Consider the following 19,415-nt stretch of genomic DNA (forward strand, 5'->3'; position numbering starts at 1 on the left):
AAACAGATAAGACAAAATGTGGAATATTTTTCAGCCCTAAGAAGGAAGGACATCCTGACACCTGCTACACCATAAGTGAACTCAGAGGACATTGTGCTCAGTGCAGTGTAATAAGCCAGTCACACAGGACAAAGACTGATTTCATGCATCTGAGGTCCCCAGAGACAGCAGGGGCTGGGAGAGGAATAATGGGGAGTTAATGTTTAATGGGTACAGAATTACAGTTTTGCAAGATAAAAAAGTTTTAGAAATGGATGGTGGTGATGGATCCACAAAATGTGAGTGTACTTAATGCCAATGAAGTGGACAAACATGGTTAGCCTTGGCCAGGTGGCTCAGTTGGTTGGAACATCATCCCATACAACCAAAAGGTTGTATGGGTTCAATCCCCAGTCAGGGCGAGTATGGGAGGCAGCCGATCAATGTTTCCCTCTCACATTGATGTCTCTCGCTCTCTCTAAAAATCAATAAAATATGTCCTCAAGTGAATATTAAAAAAAACAATTTTTAAATGGTTAAATTGTTCACTTTTGTGTTATCTATATTTTACCATAATAAAAAAAACAACAGTAACACATGTGTACTATGGAGCTAAAAACAAATAATCAAAGAGCAGAGACAGAAAAGGGAAAAAACCACACTGAAGACCCAACAGGAAACAAAAGGCTATTCCTGAGACGGCCCCTTAGTAGTAAGCTTCCTGGCAGCCAGGACCAAAAGGAAATTAGAAGATAACCCCACGCTCCTTGTCTGATAAGAGGAAGTCATCTAGTTCACTGGGGAAAATAAACTTGTTTTGGCACAAAATGTTAGGAGGAATTGTAACTGGTGATAGGTTCATATTTATAACCATCACTTCCTCAGTGCTGACACAATGCCAAACACTGGACTGAGAGTTTCCAGGAATGTTTAATTACTTAGCCATGCTCTACAGATAAGGAAACTCAGGCCCGGACAGGGTTAATGATCTGCCCAAGTAAATGGTGCTTCGCTCTCCCTCACTTAGAACCCAGGTCTGTCTGGCAAGGCAATATGTATGCCAGCGTCCTTCAGTATGTAGATATTAATCAGGCACCTACTACCTGCCAGCCCCTATTACAGGTACTGGGATGTGGTAGTAAACAAGACCAACAAAATTCCTACCCTCATGTGCCCATCATTCTGGTAGAAGGAAGAAACAAGGAACAAATAAATAACAAGATGATGTCAGGGTTGTGAAGAAGAGGGACCAGAGTATTCCTTTGGCAAGAGTGGTCAGAGCAGGCCTCTCCTAGGAGGCAACAGTTCAGCTGAAGCTTGCCTGTCAAAAATGTGGTGCCATGCGAAGATCTAGAGCCGTGGTCAGCAAATCCCGGCTCACAAGACACATGCGGCTCTTTGGCCCCTTGAGTGTGGCTCTTCCACAAAATACCACATGCGGGTGCGCACGTACAGTGTGATTGAAACTTCGTGGCCCATGTGCAGAAGGCGGTATTTTGTGGAAGAGCCACACTCAAGGGGCCAAAGAGCCGCATGTGACTCACGAGCTGCACTTTGCCGAGCCGCAGTTTGCCGACCACTGATCTAGGGGAATGGAATCCTAGGCAGAGGTAACAGCATGTGCAAAGGCCCTGAGATAAGAACCAGCTGGACACATTGTAGTTGGCATGCACAGAACAAAGGAGAGAGTGGGAGTGCAACAGGACAGAAAGAAGTTAGGGAAAGCTCCCAAGGAGTGAACAGACGTCACAGGCAGAGAAGCCACTGGGTGCTCTCACCAGAGCCCCCACCTGTGCACTTGATCCAAGAGAAGCAGTTAGTGGCAGGAACCCCTGCCGTGGTGGCAGAAGCCAACAACAGCAGAAACTCCTAAAACCAGGTCAGTACAAGATGGAGGTAAACTTAACCAGAGAGGGCCCCAAGCTCCTTATGGTGAAAACTGATACCACAAATACAAGGGGGAAAAAACAAACTTGGAACAAGGTTCTTCCCAACCACAAAATTCAAAAACTGGAAACATATAAAGTCCCAAGAACTAACTGACAAGCACACAACTTGGACATGCACTTTGGCCCCTTTCACAGCGGAACCGTTGCCCGGCCCTCCCTTATCTCTACCTGGAGGAAACTTACTTCGCTCTCCCTCACTTGGACTGGCACTCAGACTCATTCTTGAAATCTGTCCTGCAATGAGTCAAGAACCTAAAGGTCCAGCACAGAACCAGTTGGGTGACAGGAGGAAATGAGGTAAGCAGCAGAGGAGAAAAAGTGAGTGAGTGGACATGAAAATCAAGAAAGGAGAACCCCGGCCGGCATGGCTCAGTGGTTGGAGGGTGGGCCCCATGCATCGAAGGGTCTCGGGTTCAATTCCCAGTCTAGGACATGTACCTGGATTGCAAGTTAGATCCCCAGCCCTGGTCGGGGTGTGTGCAGGAGGCAACCAATTGATGTGTCTCTCTCTCCTTCTATATCTGTCTCTCCCCCTTCCTCCTTCCTTTCCACTCTCTCTAAAATTCAATGGAAAAAATATCCTGGAGTGAGAATTTTAAAAAAAAGAAGAAGAAGAAGAAGAAGAAGAAAGGAGAGAAGCTCAAAAGAGAAAAAAGGTCAGTCACCCACATCTAGTGCTCCAGGAACTCCACAAAGCATCCAGTACATTTAGTGGAAGTTGTTCCGATGGAGTGGTAGGGGCCATCCATTAGGTCACAGCACACTGGAAACTCAATAAGGAACTGAAGACACCCGTTTCAAGAAGTCTGAGGAAGACTCCAGTCATATAAAATACAAATTAAACCTAAACATCATTTAAGGCACACAAATGTACAAGGCAGCCCCAGAAAGCCAGCCAAGCCAAGCAGTCTCCATAAAAGTTTGGTGGTGGGTGGCTAGGTGGAGAGAGGCAGGTCCAGGAGGTTCCCAGGAGCTTGTGGGGGTGGGTGGTGTCCTTCTGGTGATTACTCCAAGGTTTGTTCAACTGCTTTTATGTTCCTTTTGTATGTGTGCTTTTTCACAATAAAAGAGACTTTTTAAAGAAAAGAAAAAAGAGCCAATGAGAGTAGTATATAAAAAGCTAACAAAGGTCAGACAGGGATTTAACACAAGATATGGGGAAGAGGGGAGGGAGGTGAAAAATAGTCACAAATTATCAAAAGAAAAGTGATAAAATTTGGCTTCTGTCGTTAAAGTCATATTTCCCTTCATTTCCTCGTGGGCAAAAGTCTGACTAATTGATGGCTTTATTTGCAAAAAGACATGTCAGGCTGTGAAGGGTAGGGTTCAGGGAAGGGGCCTGGGAAAGGCCTGTGTCCTTGCAGGTGGGAGAGCTGGAGCAGGCCAGGCCAGGAGACCACCAAGGAGGAGGGAGGAATATGTCTGGGGTGCAGGGGGACACTGGGTTCTGAGGAAACACTAGGTATAAAGTGCTGAAGAGAAGAGGGACCCCAGGTGGCAGGCAGAGAAGGTGTCAGGAGCCCCGAGTCCTCACACGCTCACTGGTCCCTGTGGACCTTCAACAGGTGAGCTCATGAAATCACTAGGGAAATTCACCCTTCAAGAGGAATAGCCAGGTTTTTTCTCCCGAATAAAAAGCTTCTTATACCCTGTGTGAGAGCTGGCCCTGCATATGTAATAACTACCTCATTACCAACATAGCAAGTAAGAAATTACAAGATGAATGTCCAGGATTTACAATCAACCTTTGAGAAGAGAAACTATGTTGCTCTCACGGCACAGGAAGCTGAAGCCTCCTCCCCGTGAGGCAGGATGCTGGAAAGAAGAAACACCCAGGCGGGTGAGGAAAAACAGCCCCACTGGCAGCCAAGGCTGAGCTCACTGCTCTCCCCACCTGGCATGCCCACACCCTCCACGCAGCCCCAGATGGATAGGCGGCTTCGCACCCTGACCTCCCCCTCTCCTGGTGGTCCTGTCACTGGGGACTTCTCGTCTGTTCTCCCACCTTTACTCAAAATCCTGAATGGGTCCTGGCCAGGTGGCTCAGTTGGTTAGAGTATCGTCCTGATACACCAAGGCTGTGGGTTCAATCCCAGGTCAGGGCACATACAAGAATTAACCAATGAATGCATAAATCAGTGGAACAACAAATAGATGCTTCATTCTCTCTCCCCCTCTCTCTCTCTAAAATACATAAATAAATAAAATTGTAAATTATATCTTTTAAAAAATGCAAGGGTAGTTCAATATTAAAACATCAATGCAACCCACTAAAAGAAAAATTCTGTATGATCATCTCACTAGATCCTGGAAATAAGTACAGTATTCAATAAAATTCAACATTTTGTGATTAAAAACTCTGATAAAAGTAAACTTCTCGTGATAAAGAGGACCATTCTATGGGAATGACCCCTCCTTAGCAAGCACTAAGAATGAGTTCACCCGTCTCCCCTCCCAGAGAATAAACTGGCCTTTAAGGGTTAAATGTCTCCCTTCGGGAGCACAAAGGTGGGATTTTAGGGGCTTTGCCAGGCCAGTGGGAGATAAACTTTGGGATCCACCCCTCCTCAGTAGCCTCTCAAACCTTGACTCAGCCCCTTTCACCAGAGGTGAGCAGTCCCCCAGGAAGGGCCTGAACTAGGTTGTACCCTGCCTCTAGGCTCAAGCAGATACTCCTGCTTTCTTTTCCCCTTCTCTTTTTGATACAAGAAACTTTTTGCAAGGGAAGCCAAAAGACAGAGTCCTTTCTAGAAGAGATGAGAATACTTGTGAGTGAGTGTGTGTGTGTACGCGCATGTGTGTAGGAGTTTCAGTGTGTGCATGCATCTGTGTGCATGTGAAACATAATTGTATATGAATGGGTATGGAGTGGGTGTGTGTATAAGGTGTGAGTGTGGGTGTAACTATGTGTATGACTGTGAGAAATGTATATGTGAAGTATAAGTGTGTGTATATGAGTGGGTGTGTGAATGTGAAGTGTGTTTAAGCATGTGCAAGCATGTGTGAGTCTATATAGGTGTATGACGGCAACTGTGAGCATGCATGTGCATGCCCACACACGTGCTGAGCCTGGTGGGTCCCTGCCCCATGTCCATTCTCAGCCAGTGGGTCACTGCTCCCCATGGGTCCAACCACTCCCCTCTCCCTGCCTGGACACTGCCTCCTCAGGCCTTGCATGACTGGGTTCCTACTCTCGGGACACATCCCTGCCCCTGCCTCATTTGGTCCATCAGAGTCCATCCAAACTGTGGACCACCACTTCCACTCCGGACCTAGGTGCACAGAGCCCTGCCAGCACCACTCCACGGGGCTCCAGAGTGCCCTGAACACACACACTGTGGGCTGCATTCCAGAGGGCCCGCCTCCTCCCTCCAGCCACAGGGTGGTTATCAGGAGCTGGGGCTGGCAGGCTCCGTCCTTGTTCCTCGGAGCTGAGAGTTTGTGCTGCCCTGTCCACCTGCTCATCTCCCTGACTAGACTGTGGCTCTAAAGCAGGGACCCACTCTCCTGCTCAGCCGGACTGAGGGGCTGGCCCATGTGGACACTGGAGAATGCTTTTGGTGGGTGGGTGGAGATGGGTGGATTATTTAATTTGTGCGGCCCCAGCACAGGACTAACAAAACATGGAATGAGTTACAAATGTGTGTCCCTGGCTGGTGTGGCTCAGTTGGTTGGAGCTGTCCCATGCACCAGAAGGTCAAGGGTTCAATTCCCAGTCAGGGCACATACCTAGGTTGCAGATTCGATCCCCAATGGTGTGTGTGTGTGTATGTGTGTATGTGTGTGTCTCCTCTCTCCCGCCCTTCCTCTCTCCACTCCTCCCTCTCTAAAAATCAATTAAAAAAAAGATGCAATGAAATTAGACCACCAAATTATGCCATACACAAGAATAAACTCAACATGGATAAAATGTAAGTCATGAAACCATAAGTATGAATAAACCATAAGTTAGAAGAAAACAGTAAAATCTCAAACATCTCACATAGCAGTATTTTCACCAATACATTGCATAGGACAAGAGAAACAAAGGAAAAAAATAACAAATGGGATTACATCAAACTAAAAAGCTTCTGCACAGCAAGAGAAACCATCAACAAAATGAAAAGGTAATAAACCATATTCACCAATGATACATCTGATAAGGGTTTAATTTCTAAAATATACAAAGAACTCATACAGCTCAACAAAAGGAAGACAAACAATCCAATCAATGGCAAAGGACCACTTCTCCAGAGAGAACAAACAGATGGCCAATAGACACATGAAAAAAATGCTCAAAGTCATCAGAGAGATGAAAATTAAAATGACAAATGAGTTATCACCTCACATCTGCCAGAATGGCTACCATCAACAAATCAATGAACAACAAGTGCTGGAGAGGATGTGGAGGAAAGGGAACCCTTGTGCACTGCTGGTGGAATGCAGACTGGTTCAGCCACTGTGGAAAACAGTATGGAGTTTCCTCAAAAAACTAAAAATGGATTTGTCAGTTGACCCAGCGATCCCGCTTCTGGGAATATATCCTAAAAATCCCAAAACACCAATCAGAAAGAATAAATGCACCCCTATGTTCATAGCAGCATTATTTATAATAACTAAGATCTAGAAACTGCCCAAGTGCCCATCAGTAGATGAGTGGATAAAAAAGCTGTGGTACATTTATCATGGGATACTATACAGCTGCAAAAAAGAAGGATATCTTAACCTTTGAGACAGCATGGAGGGACCTGGAGTGTACCAGGTGTCCGGTTAATAATTCGGATTTTGTGATCAAAGAAAACATGATAATTTAAAGAGAAACATCAAAAGTGCTTTATTCAAAGTAATGTCCATCGCTAGCTATATATTTCCCCCATCTTTCAGGTAATTGGTGGATACCGTCCCAATAGAACTTTTCTTGTTTTGAGGCAAACCATTCAGAGACCCAATTTTCCACTTCTTTGTACATTTTGAAGTGCTACTCAGAAAGTACATGTGCCATCTATTGGAACAAGTGGTAATCTGAAGGAGCAAGGTCTGGTGAATATAACAGGTGGGTTAATACTTCCCAGGCAAGATCTTTTAACATGTCTTTAACTGGTTTTGAAGTGTGTGATGGTGCGTCATCATGAAGCAAAATTACTTTGCCATGTCTTCTGGCCCATTTTGGTCATTTTACGATCAAAGCATGGTTCAAATTGATTATTTGTTGTCAGTAGCTATCAGTATTAACGGTTTCACCTGGTTTTAGAAGCTCATAATACACCACACCTTCCTGATCCCACCAAACGCAGAGCATTGTCTTCTTTCCGAAGTGATTTGGCCTTGCAGTCAATGTTGATAGTTGACCTGGATCAACCCATGATTTTGTGAGTTTGGGATCCTCAAAATAAATCCACTTTTCATTGCCAGTCACAATTCGATGCAAAAAAGACTTTCTTTCGTGCTGTTGAAGCAACATTTTACTGATGACTTTTCGGTTTTCCATTTGTCTTTCATTCAGTTGATGTGGCACCCATTTTCCTTCCTTTAAAATCTTTCCCATTGCTTGTAAACAATCGGAAATTGTTTGCTGAGCAACGTTTAATCTTTCTGCAGGTTGTTTTTGAGTTTGACATGCATCTTCATCCAATAATGCTTGTAATTGTTGGTCTTCAAACTTTTTTGGTTGACCTGGACGTTCTTTGTCTTTCACATCGAAATCATCACTTTTAAAGTGTTTAAACCAGCATTCACAAGTATCTTGAGCTGGAACATGTTCACCATAAGCTTCCCACAGTATACAATAACTTTCAGCAGCACTTTTCTTCAAAATAAAGTAATGAATTAAAACTTCCCGCAAATGCTCTTTTTCTTGGCATGAAATTCGACATTTTTAAGCATAATATCTATGATGTTAACATCTTCAGAAAATTTGACATATGAACTTTTGAAGCTTGCAGTCAATACAACAAAATAGCATACATATCAAATCACATATATATCAATATATGTGTAACTCCATCTATTGAAAAAAATCCGCATTATTAACTGGTACACCTGGTATTATGCTAAGCAAAGTAAGCCAGTTAGAGAAAGACAAATATCATATGATCTCACTTATAAGTGGAATCTAAAGAACAAAATAAACTAAATGAATAAAATAGGGCCAGAGGTATGGATGCATGGAACAGAAAAACAGACTGCAGCCAGAGGGTGGGGTGAGGATAGGAGAGATTAATCAAAGAACATATATGTATATATCCATAACCCAGAGACAAAGACAATAGCATGGGGAAGACCCCCTGATGGGATGGAGGGGAGCAAAAAGGGAGAAAATGGGAGACATCTGTAATACTGTCAACACTAAAATAAAATAAATTTGTTTAAAAGACCCGCCCTGGCCAGTGTCCTCAGTGGTTATAGTGTCAGCTCGCACACTGAAGGGTCACAGGTCTGATCCCCAGCCCTGGTTGGGGTGTGCAGGAGGCAACCAATCGATGTATCTCTCACATGTGGTTTCTCCTTCTCCTTCTCCCTCTCTCCCTTCCCCTCTCCCCCCTCTCTCCCTCCTTTCCACACTCTAAAAAAAAAAAAAAAAAAAAAAAAAATCAGTGGAAAAACTATCCTTAGGTGAGGATTAACAAAAAGAAAAAAGAAAGAAGACCCATAAAGGTGAGTGCCACCAACAGGGCCTCCATAAATGGAGAAACTTGCTTGACGTCACCTGCAAGTCAGTGGCTAAGCTAAGCTGGGAGCCTCAGGTGGTCACAATCCCAGTGCGCATCTACCCTTCAGCCTCATCTCACACGTCCTTCTTTCAGCATCACAGGCCTGGGTAAGGTGAAACAGGGACAGGCAGAAATACCGAGAGAAGCAGACCGAAAGCCAAGCAGACACACAGGGACAGAGAGAAAGCAGTCCCTCAGCTCTGAGGCATATGGAAAGAGGCACTATCCAGGGAAACTCTGCATGTTCCGCAGGCCTGTCCCCATCACGGTAGCCACTTGGCAACACTGGAAGGACTCAAGGAGATGATGATCACAAATGTCAAACAACAGCTGAAAATACATATTCAATGTAAAAAACAATTACTGGCCCCAGCTACTCTAAATTTCTCACAGTGCACCCAGCTAGTGGTTGAGTATCGACCTATGAACCAGGAGTTCACAGTTCCATTCCCGGTCAGGGCACATGCTCGGGTTGAGAGCTCAGTCCCCCTCAGGGGGTGTACAGAGGCAGTGATCACTGAATCTCATCATTGGTGTTTCTATTTCTCTCTCCCTTCCTCTCTAAAATCAATAAAAATATCTTTTAAATAAATAAATCTCTCACAGCTCCTCAAGTCTGCACATTCCTTTGTTCCCTCTGCCAGGCACACTCTCCTGCCTCTTAGCAAACTCCTATTCATCCCTACAGACCCAGCTCAATATCCCCTCTTCCGGGAAACCTTTCATCAGAGTTCTCTGCTTCCTCTTTTGACCTCTCTACACTCTACACAGAGTTCCTGAACCTTCAGAAGTCACAGAAAAGAAAAAATAAGTTTTAGAGCAAACCCTTAGAGAATAACTGATTCTGCCCACATCCTCACCACTCTGGGTGAATATGGTTTGGTTGGAAATCAGGACCCCATCCATAGCCCTTACCACCTTTCTTCAACTTCCTATTCTAACATGAGCCACCCAGATGGTAAAGAGCTTCTATGACTCATAGCAGAACATTCTCACATTCTCTGCAGGATGGGTCCCCCGTGTGAGATAGGGGCAGGGAAAAATACACGGCCATTTACCTGGAACAGGCCAGAGATGCTGTGGGGATCTCCGCCCACTTCTCCTGGTATGAAAACCCCAATTTTCCTCTGGGAGCCACCCTCTCTCACCCTCAGGCCATGTGGACTGTTGGATGGCCAAGAGAGTGACTGGTAAGGAACAGTCATACCAGCCAGCCATACCAGCCATGCTGAAGCTCCTCAGCTCAAAGGAGTGAGCCTGGACCTGCTGGGTCACCTGACCATCCCATGGCAGAGCTTACCTTACAATTGCACAACATAGCGAATGCAGACACAGCCCTGATGGCCTCTTCAGAGCTCCTGGAAACAGCCAAGCCTGAAGCTAGTCCCCTGTATATTTTTTGCTTAAGTTGTACTCTCTATCACCTGCAACCAAAATAATCCTTAAAACTATGACAAGAAAACAAGATCGGCAACTGTGTTATGTCTGTTGCTGACTAGACTCCAAGAATGCTTGAGTTTCTGAAGTTACTAAACTTTGTCTGTATGGTGGACACCTCTTAGGCTGCAGCCTGCTTCACTGAATGCCTATTCTCAGAGAATGGATGGAGACAGCCCCTAAAGCCACATCAATATCATGACTTGGTGACCCGGCCAGGGGCCGACGATTAGCCCAGGGTGCCTGTTAAGCTGGGCCAATCAGGGCGATTCCCCAGGACTTTGATCTTGGAAATAAAAGAAAACACAGACCATTTCTAGCAGAAAAAAACTTTGAGCCGGGATGCCTCCCAGCTGAAGGTGGGCACATTTAAATCATTTTGAGAAAATCAACTAGAGAAAGTGCAGACCAAGAAAGAAGGGTATGAGGAGTCCCTAGCTACTGCACTCCCTGGAGCCAGCGTCCTTTCCTGACGATGCAGGGAAATCATAGTGAGGGTTGGGGCCAGGTCATGGATGCATGTGCTACTGTGCCACATGCTAAGGAAGGGCCACTCCTCCCACCCCTCGCATGGGAAGCCGCAGCCAATCTAAGGGGTATACCTGGGTCAGGCACATCTGGCCTTGGGGTCTTAGTGGGGCATTTCAGGGATAGGTAGCTAATGTCACCACAACCTTTCCATTCCCAGTAGTCCATTAAATGAGTTTCTTGCTCTCATGAAAGCCTAAGATTGGGTACTCAGTTCAAGAAAACAAGTGGGTAAGGAGGGGGTATGGTAAGAGGACTAGAGCAAAGTTCCCTCACACCAGGTCCTGTAGCTAATTAAGAACCTGTAGCCAATTGGCTATCACTGTGGGTGTTATTGTATTGCCCAGGAAAAGTAATGTTAGTGAGCTCTGCTCACCCAAGCTCAGCGATTTACAGTGCACAAGGCACTTCCAAATTGGCCAGGCTTAGATGCCCACTTCACTCAAGCACTAGACCCAGCCCAGAGATCCCCACAGCCAGCCCCCATTGTCCTCTCCTTCAGAGCTGGAGCCCAAACCTTAAGCCCCAGCCAGCCTGTTACCCCGTGGCACAGACCCAGGCTGCAGGACACCCCAGGCTAAGCTGTTTTCCCCTCCAGAGCTCTGCACAGCCAGCACACAGGGTGCAGAGTGGGGGAGTATGAGCAGCGGCCCAGGTCCCCTTTTTCCCCATGAGAACAAGCACCAGCCACGACCTAAGAATCAGGCCTTAGTTTTGGAGAAGACATCCTCACAGTCCCACCCAGCAGGAAACATGCCAAGGAGGGCCCAGAAAGCAGGAGGTTCTGAGAAGAAGTGGTGTGTGATGACCCCAGAGGGGCTTTTCCAAGTGAGGCTAGAGAGCCATGCTAGGTGAAGCCAGAACTCAGGGCAAGGCCTATGGTGAGTAAGCACCCTGTTCATCTTCTCTTTCAACTAGTCACAATCACAGAACTCTCAGGGCTGTGAACATGTGCCTGCCACTTGACAATGTTCCTTTTCAACAAAGAGAGGGCAGGACTCACTGGCTCAAGGCTGGGGCAGGGAACAAAAAGGGGCGAAAATTTGGTCCTACTTTGCAGCTATTTTCATGGGTATTGCTAATTCCAAGCAAATGAGCCTCATTTCTATCTACAGTTATGATAGAAGGTCTCCTTTTAAAATAAATATAAATAAAACAGGGGAGGGATTTTTTTTAAATATACTCGGTATAATGTAAAGGCATGGAAGTAGGACAATAGATCGAATTATGCTAATCATCACTTTATTAAAAGAGGAAGCCAACACCCATTGGATTCTTTTTCTTTAATATATTTTTATTGATTTCAGAGAGGAAGGGAGAGAGAAAGAGAATCACTGATTGCTCCTGCACACCCCCACTGGGAATCAAGTCCACAACCTGGGTATGTGCCCTGACCAGGAATCGAACTGTGACCTTCTGGTTCATAAGTCAATGCTCAACCACTGAGCCACACTGTCTGGGCACCCATTGGATTCTTCCCAGGGGGCCTGCCTATATCAGCCCTGTAATCAGACAACAGCAGATGGGGATCCTGGGGTGTCCATGGTCAGACAAGGTGGAAGAATTAATCTGCTATGAAGATACACAGGGGAACAGTTAAGAAACACTGATATGCTATGTCAGTACCAACTACCATGAGGACCAAGAAAGTTGAGAGTGTTGGGGAGGCAGGGGTAAAGGAGGATATACGTAGTTTGGTGTGCTTTTGAGGGGTTGGCTATGTGTCAAGACCCCCTGCTTCCTGAGCTGGCCCTGATCCTCCCCATCCTGCTGCCACAAGGTCCCCACTCTGCCTGTCCAGTGCATTCCCCAGCAGGCTACACTCTCCTGCTCAAAACCCTACCCTGCCTATCACTCCAACAACAGGCCACAGGCCCCTGTTGTGTTCTCAGGGGTCCCAAGAGTTCTCTACCAGAATATTTTTTTAATGTTGTGTTTTCATTGTGAGGAGAAGCTAAGAATAGAATTTTCTGGATCACCAAAAGCTCACTTAGTGACCAACTACATGGCTGGAAATTTAGGGCCCTGATGGAGAACCCAGGCTAAGGAAGAAAGAACGCTGGTAGACTTATCAAGAACTGGTGTGTCCCGTTCACTGTAGCACTATTTATAATAGCCAAGCTATGGAAGCAACCTAAGTGTCCATTAATAGTCGAATGGATAAAGAAGAAGTGTTACATATGTATATATGACTAAGCCATAAAAAAATGAAATCTTGCCATCTACAACAAGGATGGACCTAGAAGGCTGAGTGAAATGTCAAAGAAAGACAAATGTCATATGATTTCATTTATATGTGGAATTTACAAAACAAAATAAACAAACAAGCACAACAGAAACAAACTCATAGATACAGAGAACATCTTGACAGTTGTCAGATAGGGGTGACTGGGGATGAAAAAGGTGAAGAGATTAAGAAGTGCAGATTAGCTCAGTTGGTTAGAGCACTATCCCGATATGCCAAGGTTGCAGGTTTGATCCCTGATCAGGGTGTTACTGGACAGGGGACCTGGCCCCGAATAGGTCTGCCTAGGACCGGCCAATAATGTATAAGTTCTTCACTTAGTGAAGGAAAAATTTTATAACACAAGTCCAGGTAATTATGAGGGTATGTTTATTAAACAGTAAAAACAATGAAGGGCTAAGGATAGAAGAAGCAACAGGGGAGCCAGGCTGGCTGCTTGGGCTCACTGGGAAGTCAGAGGAAAAGGGCCTTGGAAACAGGTTCAGGGAGTTAGCCCAGGATGAGCTGCTGCCACCACTGCTCCCCTAATTGCAAGTCTCATCGGGACCCTTATAGTTTACAGTGGTTGTCAACCTTGGCTGCACATTAGAATCACCTGGGAATCTTTTTAAAATCCTGATTTCTGGGCCTCATCCTCCAGAAATTCTGTTTCTTTGTTATGGGGTGGGGCCACATTAGTAACAAAGAAACAGAATTTCCGGAGGATGAGGCCCAGAAATCAGGATTTTAAAAAGATTCCCAGGTGACTCTAATGTGCAGCCAAGGTTGACAACCGCTGGTTTAGGAGATGCGTACCTGTGGAGGAAAACAGGGGGAAGGGAAAGGTGAGGGCACTGGGTCCTTTGTTTGAGGGCTTTTATCTCTCTCTTGCAGGGGAAAATCTTAGGAAAGGTTCAGGGGAAGGTTTCAGCAGAATAGTCATCAGTTTTCCAGGTGTGCTCCTCCGGGTAATTGTCTCTACGGATTGGTCTGTGCCAGGGCAGGGGGTCATTGGACCATTGATCATTGCAGCTGGTCCTGGTGTTGTCCATCTGATTTTGCTGCTTTTCTGGGCCTGGAGCTGAAATACAACTGAGGCCTAGATGTTATCCCTAGGGAGGTGACCTGTATCTGGCTGAAAACTGGTTGGCCGGTTTGTTCAGTGACCAGTCTCAGTTTCCCCATTCTACCTGCCAAGGAATTTCTCTAGCTTCTTAGTATCCTGCTTCAAGGGCACGTATAAAAATCAATTAACCAATGAATGCATCAATAGGTAGAACAACACATAGAGGTTTCCCTCTCTTTCTCCTTTCCTCTCCATCTAAAATCAGTAAATACGCAGTTTTTTTTAAAGAAGTGCAGATTAGTAGTTACAGAATAATCATGGGGATGTAAAGTACAGCATAGGGAATATAGTCAACAATATTGTAATAGCTATGTATGGTGCCAGGTGGGTACTAGGGTTATCAGGGTGATCACTTAGTAAGTTATATAAATACTAGAGGCTCGGTGCACGAAATTCGTGCATGGGGGTGGGGGATGGTGCCTCAGCCCAGCCTGCACCCTCTCCAATCCAGGACTCCTAAACCATCAGCCTGCCTGCCTGGTTGCCACTAACTGCCCCTCATGCCAGCCTGATCACCCCTAACTGCCCCCCCCTGCCAGCCAGGTCGCCCCCAACTGCCCTCTCCCTGCCGGCCTGGTCACCCCTTACTGCCCCCCCCACCGGCCTGGTTGCCCCCAACTGCCCCCCATTGCCGGCCTGGCCGCCACTCACGGCCCCCCTGCCGGCCTGGTCGCCCCCTGCAGCCTGCTTGTTCAGTCATTTGGTTGTCCCTCACTAACTCCCTGCCAGCCTAGTCATAGGCAGCCATCTTGTGAGGGTTAATTTGCATATTACCTCTTTATTATATAGGATCTAATCACTGTATTGCACATCTGAAACTAATAAATATAATGTACATCAACTGTAATTAAAAAAAAATCAAAAAAATATTTTTAAAAATAAAAGAACTGGTGTGTCCCAACAGTGCCCAGGGCTGACCCCAGTGCACACAATGCGCCTCAGTGATCAGAACAGAGAAGAGCAAGAGGACAGGACGGCCCACCTCCCCTCCCACCCACGTCTCCAAAAGAAGCCAGGTTTTCTCCTGTCACTGTGTACCCCTCACACTACTTTCACATTACAGTGCCAGTAATACCTCTTCCAGGAAGCTCTCCCCCCGCCACCCCACCATCCAGGACCTCTGTGCTCTCCTCCAGGACAGCCCAGGCAAAAGCATTTCAGAACCTACGTAACACGTTCATTAAGCACTGTATGCTTGCCAAGCCACACCTGGGGCTTTCCATACATCCTTCAGACTTCATGCCAACCCTATTAGGTGGGCACTACCACCAGGTCCCTTTAACAGATTGAGAATCTGAGACTTGAAGAGAAAATCCTCACTCTCCAGGGTCATGAGACTCAGGCCAGGCAGGCACACTAGTGCCCCCTGTGCTTCCCACATATCTGGCCGGGCCTTCACCCACTGCCCTCTTCCCACATTTCAGGCCATTCCTGGGGACTAAATGATAGCAGAGCCGGTAGGGCTGTTTCCAATTCACAGACGAGAAAAATGAGAACTTACAAGGTAAGGTGGCCTAAAGTGCAGGGTCTATCTGAAGGCAAAGGCCGCCTATGCCTAAAAGCAGCCATCACACTCCCTAGGCACATGGCTTCCCACCCGCTTTGTCAGGCAGACTCCCAGAGTCCCCTGGCCCCAGCCGGGAGCAGGCATGCAGCACCACTTCCTCACCAGCACTGTGACTCGGGCGGGCGAGGTCACTCTGGCCTACAATACAGCCCCTGCACAAAAAGCCAGGCTCCCCACCCTCAAGGAAGGAAATAACCTTTCCTCAATTAGTACTTTCATTGCAGCAATCTCCATATATGAGAAGACAGAGGCATTTTTGCAATGTTTCCAAATCGCAATAACTGTGAGGACAATGGTGTACCATGATGCATGGCTTGACCTGACAGGGGTGCTGGGAGGGGACCAGACTGGAGAAGTTGAGTCAGTGGTGTGTACGTGCCAGTGGTACTCTGTAATCAAGGGGTGGCCTGCCTGGGGCAGGACCTAGAGATGGACAGACCTGGCTCCCATTCCAGTTCGTCTTCCTCCCACGTTCCCTCCCACCCACATCTCCAAAAGAAGCCAGGTTTTCTCCTGTCACTGTGTCTCCCTCACACTACTTTCACATTACAGTGCCAGTAATACCTCTTGCAGAAAGCCCCCCTCCGCCCCCCCTGCTGACCACTCCCGGTTCAGCTGAATGCTCCCCCGTCCCCAACCCCCCCATCCAGGACCTCTGTGCTCTCCCTAGAACAGCCCTGACAAAAGCATTTCAGAGCCACATGTGTGAATCCCTGCAGCCTTCAGGATGGCCATGGAAAGGACCATGGGCTGGCCCACACTAGAGGCTACTGCTAGAGCTGTGTGTGAGAAAGAGAACCCAAGACCTTGGTCACATATCCCTGGCATGCATGCCACTCACCAGAAACCCCAATTCCACAGCCTTCCCTGGCTGCTCCCAATAAGGCATGGTCATGGTTGCTAACCCTCTGGGAGGAAGGCCACAACTCCACAACTCCCCACTACCCCATAAGGACCGGATGTAGGCCCCACCCTCTTCCCCTACCCAGAAGGGGCTGGAGGGAAGCTTTAAAATCCCATTCAGACCTCACCTCTCTGGGAATTGAATCCTCATCACACCCAGAATACAATCAAAACCCCAGATCAGGCCCATCTCAACTGCCCTTCCTGTTCACAGGGATCTTGTCAACCAGCTGCTCTGGGTCACTTGCACCTGCTATGCCCTGGGCCTGATTGTCCCCACTGCACCCCAGGCCTGCTCTGCTAACCTCCTCTGACATGCTCCCTAAACAGCCGCCCCCCCACCCCAGCACCAGGGCAGTTTGTCTGCTCTACCTCAAAGGCATGGAGGCACAGAAAGCACCCACTGGGCTTCTATCTGTGTCGCCCACCAGAAAGCAGGCTCTTTGGATGCAGAAGACATTGCCTTGGTCACTGTTTTATCCCTAACACTCAACACAGTGACCAGCACCCAGTAGGTTCTCAATAAATATCTGCTGAATAAAGGAATGAGTGGTCTCATTTCCTCTTTCCAAAAACTCTGAGAGATATAAGTATGGCAACCATTTTACAGATAAGAGAATTGAGGCTCAGAGGGTGAGTCACTGGCCCAAGGGAACACAGTCTGTGAGTGGCAGAGCTGGATCTGAATCTTGCAAGGTGCCAAAGCAGGGACCTCCCTGTACCCACTGCCCCTGCTCTGGCCCCATAGGGTCTGGATCTGTCCCAAGTTTCCTGGTCAGCAGAATGTGGAAACAAGCTCCCGACAGAATGGTAAGCCCTGCAGTGCCCACCCCAGGAAGAGCCAGTGGTCTAATCACCAAAGGAAACACACCCACAGGAAAAGGGGGAGGAGAGAAAGGGTGGGTTTTTTGTTGTTGGTTTTTTGTTTGTGTTTTTTTGACCATTTGCCAAACCCTGCAAAAGTGACTTTGTTACCATCTCATTTTAATCAAGTGGAAACTTTTGTATACCAAGGCAGGAAGAAGTCAGTGTGCTCCACCACAAGATCATAAAGCAGGGGATTTAAAAACCATCCTTAAACACTTAGTTCTTTTGGTTAGAGTCTCATCTCCATACACCAAGGTTGCAGGTTTGATCCCTGGTCAAGGCACATATGGGAATCAACCAATGAATGCATAAATAAGTGGAACAACAAATCCATGTTTCTCTCTCAAATCTATTTTTTTTAACTCACAAATGAACAGTCACCCACCAACTTCCCAGTTGCTTTTGAATTTGAGGTAATGTTTTCAACAGGCAATGCAATCACATAGTTCAAAAACTAGAAAATATAAAAGACACAGTGGGAAATGTCATCTCACCTTTGTCCCCCACCTGCCCCACATCCCCAGGTAACCATAGATAACCACAACATGCTCCTGCTGTCTCCTCCAACTTTGTTTTGTACACCCAAGCAATTCTGTACTTATATATCTTATTTTACACAAGAAGTACCATGCTTTACACACCATTCAGTACCTTGTTGACGTGTGTGTAACAGTCACGTGTGTAGCAGATATGAATGCATTAGAGAGACACGCTCATTTAACAGAAACACAGCTGACTGATAAAGAGGCAGGTATGTCTGAGAGAAGCCAGTGTGTAAGGCACGCATGTATGTAACATGTGTGCACAAAAGGGCAGGGTGGGAGAGATGAGTGTGAGGAGCCCAAACATATGTGAGGGCGATTTGGGGCGGGGGTGGGTCCTGAGCATTGGACTAAGAGCCCAGTAGAATGGTGTGACAGAGATGGCGGTGGGTGCGCCCCATGCAGGGGGCTTCTACTGGCCACTAATGTGAGTGCGTCTGGCAGTGTGACTGGGAGGGGGAGGGGGAATGGAGGATGTGTGAAGGCGGGGTGTGCCTGACCTCGGGTTCCAGTCATCCCCTAGGGACGGCAAGGTGGGGGTGGGGAGCGGGCCTCGCGACCAGGGGGACAGTGGGGGAGCAGTGGGGTCAGGAGGGGAAGGGGGGGTATAACCGGCGGGACGCTGCACCGGAGGGCGGCGGGACCTGGCGGGTGGGGACCCTGCCGCCGAGCCCTAGCCCACTACAAAGTGCCCGCATCCCTCCAATGGGCCCCGCGCGCTGCGTGCGGCGCCGTCTCCCCCGCTGGGACCGGGACGCAGAGAGCGTGGCTGTGGGGCCGCCCAGCCGTCGGGGCGTCCGAGCGCTCAGAGCATCGAGCGGCGGCTGGCGAGGGCGCCGAGACGCCAAGGCCGAGGGAGGCCCGGGCGGGGTCCGTGTGCACTCACCGCGGGGCGCTACGCACGTCTGTCGGTCGGTGTGTCTGTCCGCCGGGCCGTCGGCGCGTCCAGAGCTCGGCGCGAGGCGGGGCGGAGGCTCGGAGGGGCGGGCCGGAGCCGGCTCTTGGGGTGGGGCGGGGGGGGCGGGGGGGAGGCTGCTCCGCCTCCGGGGCGGGGTCTCCACCGGGCTGGGGTGGTGGGTGGGCAGCCTAGTCTGCTCCCTCCAGGCCGAGGTGTGCAAGCCGAGGCCCAGAGATGGCTGGGCTGCGCGTTCGCCAAGCACCTCGACCCCTTACCTGCACCCCTTCCCCCGCCTAGTCTAAACTCTGAGTTCCAGATTTCGCACTGTTGCCTTCATCGGGGGGGACTTTGTTCCAGCCACCTCAGCGAGCGTGACCCTCAGTGTCCCCACATGGAAGATGGGCTCAGAAACTCTGGGCGGCTGGGAGGACCTGAAGGGCCTCGGTACAACACTGCAAAGAGGCAGGCCAGCTTGGCCCCAGCCTCCACTGGCCTGCTGGCACTTAAAACCACGACTACAGGTCCTTAGCCACATGGTTTCCAGCCTCCAGCTTTGAGACTAAGTTTGTCAATTTTCTCAGCCCACACAGCTGCCTGTGACCTCAACCACTGCCTAGACCTCTCTGAACCCAGCCTCCTCATCTCTTGAAAGGGTTAACCCCTGGCTGTTGATGGGGAGACATAGAGAGCCCCTTGTCATGTCCTC

General features: G+C 48.0%; 1 protein-coding gene across 5 annotated transcripts in view; it reads right to left on the minus strand.

Annotated features, from left to right (window-relative positions):
• FBLN2 (fibulin 2) overlaps positions 1-18,811 on the minus strand; it is a 104,681-nt gene extending 85,870 nt beyond the window's left edge. For all 5 annotated transcript variants that reach the window (XM_059688295.1, XM_059688298.1, XM_059688297.1 and 2 more), the window contains exon 1: positions 18,698-18,811. The gene's annotated coding sequence lies outside the window, so the exon portion shown is untranslated. The remainder of the gene's footprint in view (positions 1-18,697) is intronic.
• Positions 18,812-19,415: the final 604 nt, after the last annotated feature.

Source organism: Myotis daubentonii, chromosome 3 (assembly GCF_963259705.1).
Source record: "Myotis daubentonii chromosome 3, mMyoDau2.1, whole genome shotgun sequence".
Lineage (NCBI taxonomy): Eukaryota > Metazoa > Chordata > Mammalia > Chiroptera > Vespertilionidae > Myotis > Myotis daubentonii.